Genomic DNA, 7,214 nt, shown 5'->3' with positions numbered 1-7,214 from the left:
CACCAATGGGTCATTGAAGAGATCAGAATAGAAATCCAACAGTTTATGTAATTTAACAAAAAGGAGCACACAAAATACCAGTTCCTTTGGGACACGGCAAAGGCCATACTCTGCGGAAAATTCATAGCTCTGAGTGCCTACAATAAGAATTTGGAAAAATCACAAACCAACAATTTAATGTGTCACCTTAAGCTCCTGGAAAAAGAGCAACAAACCAACCCTAATCCCACTAGAAGGAAGCAAATTATTAAAATCAAAGCAGAATTAAATGAATTGGAGTAAAAAAAAAAACTATATTAGGAATCAACAAAACAAGGAGTTCATTGTTTGAAAGAATTAACAAAATTGACAGAACCTTAGCAAATCTTACCAAAAAAAGAAGGGAGCATACTAAAATAAGCAAAATCAAAGATGAAAATGGTAATACCACGACAGAAATTACCAAGATCCAAAATATCATGAGGGAATACTTCTCAAACCTTTATGCCAACAAATTTGAAAATCTAGAAGAAACGGATGAATTGCTAGCCAATATTAACATACTCACACTGCACCAAGAAGAACTAACCCAATTAAACAGGCCTATTTCAAGTATTGAAAGAGAAATGGCAATAAGAGACCTTCCACCTAAGAAAAGCCCAGGGCCAGATGGATTCACAGGCCAACCGTCTACAATAACTCATCAAAAAAATTATACACTATGATCAAACAGGATTCATCACAGGGAGGCAAAGCTGGTTCAACATACGCAAATCAATTAATATAATTCAACACATCAACCGGAGCAAGGACAAAAATCACATGATTGTCTCAATAGATACGGAAAAGGCATTTGACAAGATCCAACACCCCTTTATGTTAAAAGCTCTGGAGAAACTAGGAATACATGGAACATTCCATGTACTGTGTACATGACTGTGTACGACAAACCCACAGCTAGTATTATACTTAATGGCGAAAAGCTAAAGCCACTCCCTCTAAAATCAGGAACTAGACGAGGATGCCCATTCTCTCCACTCCTCTTTAACATAGTAATAGAATTCCTAGCCAGTGCAATAGGCAAGAAGTGAGCATAAAGGGGATCCAAATAGGGAAAGAGGAAGTAAAACATTCCCCCTTTGCAGATGACATGATTCTTTATTGAAAGAATCCTATAGACTCCACTCACAAGCTGCTTGAGCTGATTAAAAACTTTGGCAAGATAGAAGGGTATAAAATTAAACCTCAAAAATCAACCGCCTTCCTCTATGCCAACAGTGAGAGGAACGAGGTAATAATCAGGAGAGCAACTCCTTTTGCAATAGCTCAAAGAAAATAAAGTAACTAGGAATTACTTTAACTAAGAATGTAAAGGACCTTTTTGATGAAAACTTTAAAACCCTGAAAAAGGAAATTAAAGCAGAACTGAGGAAATGGAAAAAAACCTCCCATGCTCCTGGATTGAAAGAAATAACATCATGAAAATGACAATCTTCACAAGGGCTATCTACAAATTCAACGCAATTCCCATCAATATCTCAATGTCATTCTTTAAAGAAATAGAAGAGGCAACCTAAAATTTCGTATGGAATAATAAAAGACCCTCTATTGCAAAAATACTTCTTAGCAGAAAGAATAGCCCAGGAGGAATTTCAATACCAAACTTTAGACTCTATTACAGAGCTATACTGATGAAAACAGCTTGGTACTGGCACAAGAACAGGCCTGAAGACCAATGGAATAGAACTGAGGACCCAGATATTAAACCACAGACCTATAGCCACTAAATCTTTGACAAGGGAGCCGAAAAAAATAGAATGGAAGTAAGACAGCCTCTTCAACAATTTGTGCTGGCAGAACTGGTTAAGCACCCGCAGAAAACTTAAGCTGGATCCATCTTTGTCACCCTGCACTAGAATTAACTCCAAATGGATCAAACACCTCGAGGTAAAAGCGCACAGTCTGAAAACTTTACAAGAAGGAATAGGAGATACACTAGGGCTCCTGGTCACAGGATGAAACTTTCTTAAATAAGGACCAAGAATCACAACAAATCAGAGAAAGACTGGATAAGTGGGACTGCATTAAACTGCAGAGCTTTTGTATGGCAAAGGACATAGCTATTAAATTAATTAGGAAGCCTACAGAATGGGAGAAGATCTTCACCAACCAAACAACGGACAAAGTCCTCATATCTAAAGTATATCAACAACTCAAAAAATTGACTCACCCCAAAGCTAATCTCCATAGAAAAAAAACCATACCATTATAAGATGGGCCAAAGTCTTAAAGAGAATCTTCTCTGAAGAAGAAACAAAAATGGCTATAGACACATGAAGAAATGTTCAACATCTCTGGTCATAAAAGGAATGCAAATCAAAACAACTCTAAGATTCCACCTCACTCCAGTTAGAATGGCCAGGATCAAGAAATCTAGTAACAACAGATATTGGAGGGGATGTGGCCAGGTGGGATCACTACTACACTGCTGGTGGGAGGGCAAACTTGTTCAACCACTAGGGAAAGCAGTATGGCAGTTCCTCAAAAAGACTAAATATAGAGCTCCCCTATGACCCAGCAATTCCACTACTTGGCATTTACCCAATTGTCCAGAAACAAGGACAGACTAATCCCACTAGTACAACAATGTTCATTGCATCACTATTTACCATAAAGCAAAGATATGGAACCAACCTAGATGTCCCTCAGTTGATGAGTGGATCAACAAGATGTGGTATTTGTACACAATGGAATTCTATGCTGCTGTCAGAAAGAATGACATTGCCCCATTTATTAGGAAATGGAAAGACTTAGAAAAAATCATATTAAGTGAAGTAAGCCAGAAAAAATCATATTAAGTGAAGTAAGCCAGACTCAATGGAACCTAGGCTCAATGGTTTCCCTCATTTGTCATAAACAGTAGAAACTTTTGTCTCTCCTAGCAGAGATTTGTAATAGAGCAAAACCTAGATACATAAGACCATATAGTATGATGTTAAATGAAAGGTCCTCTAGGATATAGAAACAAAAGCCATATAATGAATGATTGTTGTCCTTAATATACTATGCTATCTCTCATCTCTTTTGGTATCCCTTGGCTATCTCATATTGTTACAGTATCTCACTTTGTTACCTGATATATCAGATATATTTGTATTTGGTCATTTGAAATTGGATAGTGAAGGGAGGAAAACAAGATGAGGGGTGGGGGGGGAATGGGGACCAAGACATGAGAAAGGGTATCAATGTATGTGAATTAATGTACCTTCTATCTGGCAAATATAATGTACCCCTTCTATTAATTACATTAAAAAATATGAAAAAAAAGAAAAAAGAGAGACAAGCCTGTCTTGGTGGCTTAAGCCTGTAATCCTAGCTACTCAGGAGGCTAAAGTCTAAGGATCATAGTTCAAAGTCAAAGCTTGCCAGGGTGCGGGGGGGGGGGGGGGTGAATCTAAGACTCTTATCTCCAATCTCCAATTAACCTCTTGGAAATAGGAAGTGAGGCTTGGCTTAGAGGTTGGGTGGCAGTGTTGAGCGCCCAATTCAAGCCCCATCACCAGAGAGAGAGAGAGAGAGAGAGAGAGAGAGAGAGAGAGAGAGAGAGAGAGAGAGAGAGAGAGAGAGGGAGAGGGAGAGGGAGAGGGAGAGGGAGAGGGAGAGGGAGAGGGAGAGGGAGAGGGAGAGGGAGAGGGAGAGGGAGAGGGAGAGAGAGAGAGAGAGAGAGAGAGAGAGAGAGAGAGAGAGAGGATTAAAGTCACAGATGAACTAGACAATCAAAAGATTGCAATCATCCTTTATAATGAAAAGATTTTAGGTTTCATATTTGGACATCAGGTATAGATATTATTTAGTTATATAAGCTTTTGTATATTGATAAATTATATGACTACGAATAAATGCAAAATATGTTTAAAGTATAAAAGCATATCCATTGTAAAGTATATATCTGGATTGAGTAAAATTAATAGAAGTAAGTGCTCGATTAGAAGTGAGCCTGTATACACCTTGCCCATTAGTCTTGGCTCAATGTTTCTTTGGTTTTTCTATAATATGTGTATATATGTAATCATACCTAAGGTTCAACACAGGGTATTGAGGTTATTGATCAAGTGGTCTACCATTGAGTCACACATACAGACTTTTTGCTTTAGGGTTTTTCCTTTCTTCAGATAGAATATGCTGATTTTACATATGATGACTGCAAACTGCCACCCTCCTACCTTCGTTTCCATAGCGGCAGGGATCATTGCAGGAGAACACTGTTTCTCTAGTTTATTCAGAGCCTTGCTACATTTTGACTTAGCTAGCTTTGAGAAATGATTCTGTCTCCATCTTCACAGTAGCTGGAATTAGAGACGTGAGTCATTATGCCTGGCTTACTGTGTCTTGGCTCACATGCTTAAAAATTCAACACATGACATAAATTCTTCAACCCAACACCCTCTACATATTTCTACAATGTTTATAATCCTCATGTTGTTGTGAAGTATTTTTTCTCTAAGTGCCATATAAAACCTGTGTCTTATAGCACTCATGTGTATGTATGTTTGATTTATTTATAACAAAACCTTACAGACAAGTGCAAACAGTAAATCCTCTTTTGCAACCTAGAACTCATTGTTGAGTATGAGAGTTTGGCATGTATAAGAAGGACTATGATTTCTACAGGTTGGCAATATCAGGGTTTGTTAACTCACAAAGGTTGGCTTTAAGAATAATGTTAATACAAAAGCAAAAGCAAAAACAACAACAAACAAAAAAACAACCTAAATACTGTGTCTGCAAATTTAAAAGCTAGATCCAAAATATAACTGGAGATATCCCACATATGATATGTGTGATAACCACACATTCACACACAAGTAGTCCCAGCAAAGGGGGAAACTAGCAGATGAGAACACAAAGGAGTAACTCCTGAATATTTAAAATACTATTTATCAAACTAATTTTAGGAATTGAAAACATTGGTTATTTATGTTGCTGTTTGTCATAGTGTTCATTTGTGCTTTATTTATTTATTTTTGTTTCTCTGCTACTCTGAGGGTGCCAACGGGGATGCAGGAAGGAAAGCAGGAAGGGTAAACAAATGCAATCTTAGCACTCAATGTATACTATGTGGAAAATGAACTGTGCTACATGAGGGCAGGGATGAAAGGGGGACCTGGAGGAAGCAGGAGAAGAAGTGGCATTGTCTAAAAGAGAAATGTTCACATTTCCTTACATGTGAAATGGAATTTCCTCTGAATTTTGTCTTAATAATAATAGTATGATTATTTTTAATAAAAACTGTATATGGGCATTGGTGGCTCACACCTGTAATCCTATCTATTCAGGAGGATGATACTTGAAGATCCAGGTCCAAAGCAAGTTGGGGAAGGAAAGTCCAGGAGACTCTTATCCACAATTAACCTCTTTAAAACTGGACTGTGAGACTCTTATCTACAATTAACCTGTATGCTGTGAAACCTGGAAAAGGTTTGAGAGGTGGGAACTCTGCCTTGAAAACATTCTGCATGCTGAAGAAGGTCTTGTAATGTTTAAATCAGACAAGTCTGGAGAGGGTTAAGAGACTGGACCAATGCGCTTTGCTCAAACTGGTAGCTGTTCTGGGGACCTTGTAGGCTAGAGGAAAAGACCTTGATAACTTAACCTTGGGCAATATGAATGTACATAGTGTTTGGACTGTTTCTGGGCTGCAGTCTCCTGACTCAAAAGAATAAAAGAACCACAGTGTCTCCTAACAGCTGTTTTAGCTCTGATTGTAATATTAATATAGATGCTTTAAGTCTTGCGCATATACATGGTAACCTTCCCTATGTGAACTCAAACATACTTGCTTGTGGAAACTTTGAGGCCCAAGAGCTAGACAGCCTTAGGATCCCTCTTCCCCATTGATTTTCATTTCTTAGCTTTCTAGCTCTGCCTTTTCTTTCTTTGGCACTTTATCTCATCACAGTTAGCAATAATTAACCATTTGAAAACTGGAAGAGGTGCTGTGACTTTTAAAGTATTAGAGTGTAAGTATTGTGCTGAGAAAGATCAGGGATAGTGGCCAGGCCCTGAGTTCAAACCCAACAAACTACAAGAAAATAAAACAAAACAACTATTTCCTAGTGAAGAATTTTTCTTTTCTATTCTGCCTTTTAGAATGTACCTGCTGTTTGTTGCTTATATACTTTTCACTCTAATTCCAATCTTGTGTCATAAAAGCTATTAATCATGCTGCTATGTTTTTATTTTACTTCTTTTTGATACTTATTTACATATAAAATACATAAATTATGTATATGCTTTTATAAAATTATCTATGTAATAAGCATGCATTATATGTATACATATCCCTCTATTTTTCAGACCCTAATAAGAGCTCTTTATTTTTTTCCATTTTAAGGGCTTCCCTATTTCATTAACTTAGTTAAAATTCATTTGTTCATCCAGTTGAAAAAACATGGAAGGACAATCACTGATGAGACCTTACTGATATTCCTATAAAGTGTGAAGACCATGGCTGAATAAAATCTTAACTTTCCATAAATTAGAAGCCAATATTCTCTCACTTGTAAATGACTTAACATATTTGAATATAAACTTGGGTTCTGTCTGGAAAGGCGATAGGACTTACTTATGTATTTACTAACAGCCTAGAATCCAGTATTACTGCTAATATGTGATTGCATCAGAACTACATATAAATTTACATTTATTAATTACAAAAATGTATTTTTGAAAGTTGAGGATAAGATTGCATGGAATAGGGAAGGGGGGAAAAGCAACATGAGCTGCGGGAGTGGGGAGAGAAATGGGGACCATGACATGAGAAAGGATACCAATGTATGTGAAGTAAGGCACCTTCTATCTGGTGAATATAAAGTAACCCTTCTATTAATTACAATAAAAATATATTAAAAAAATGAAGATTGAAAAAAAGATTGCATGGAATATAGGGTCAGGAGTTTGGCCTAATGCTGGAGTGCTTGCGTAGCATGCACGAAGTCCCAGGTTCAATTCCTCAGTACTACAAGTGGTGTTGTGGCTTAAGTGGTAGAGCCCTAATCTTGAGAAAGCCCAAAGACAGTGCTCAGTCCCTGAATTCAAGCCCTAGGGCTAGCAAAAAAAAATCCATGTAATATAGTCGGTCTAGTCAATCACTAGTTAGTTCAAGTATCCATTCCTGTGGTTTCAATGTTTATTGTATCATTGTTTTATATTATATAATTATATCAGGAAAACAA

At 37.2% G+C, this 7,214-nt stretch overlaps 1 non-coding gene across 1 annotated transcript; it reads left to right on the top strand.

Moving 5' to 3' along the window:
* The first annotated feature begins 4,508 nt into the window (after window positions 1–4,508).
* On the top strand, window positions 4,509–4,640 carry LOC150057623 (small nucleolar RNA SNORA40). The gene has a single exon (XR_016536922.1). It is a non-coding gene; the product is annotated as a small nucleolar RNA SNORA40 (small nucleolar RNA).
* Window positions 4,641–7,214: the final 2,574 nt, after the last annotated feature.

Source organism: Megascapheus bottae, chromosome 10 (assembly GCF_031878675.1).
Source record: "Megascapheus bottae isolate mThoBot1 chromosome 10, mThoBot2.hap1, whole genome shotgun sequence".
In the NCBI taxonomy this organism is placed as follows: domain Eukaryota; kingdom Metazoa; phylum Chordata; class Mammalia; order Rodentia; family Geomyidae; genus Megascapheus; species Megascapheus bottae.
This window is presented reverse-complemented; position numbering and strand designations above follow the sequence as displayed.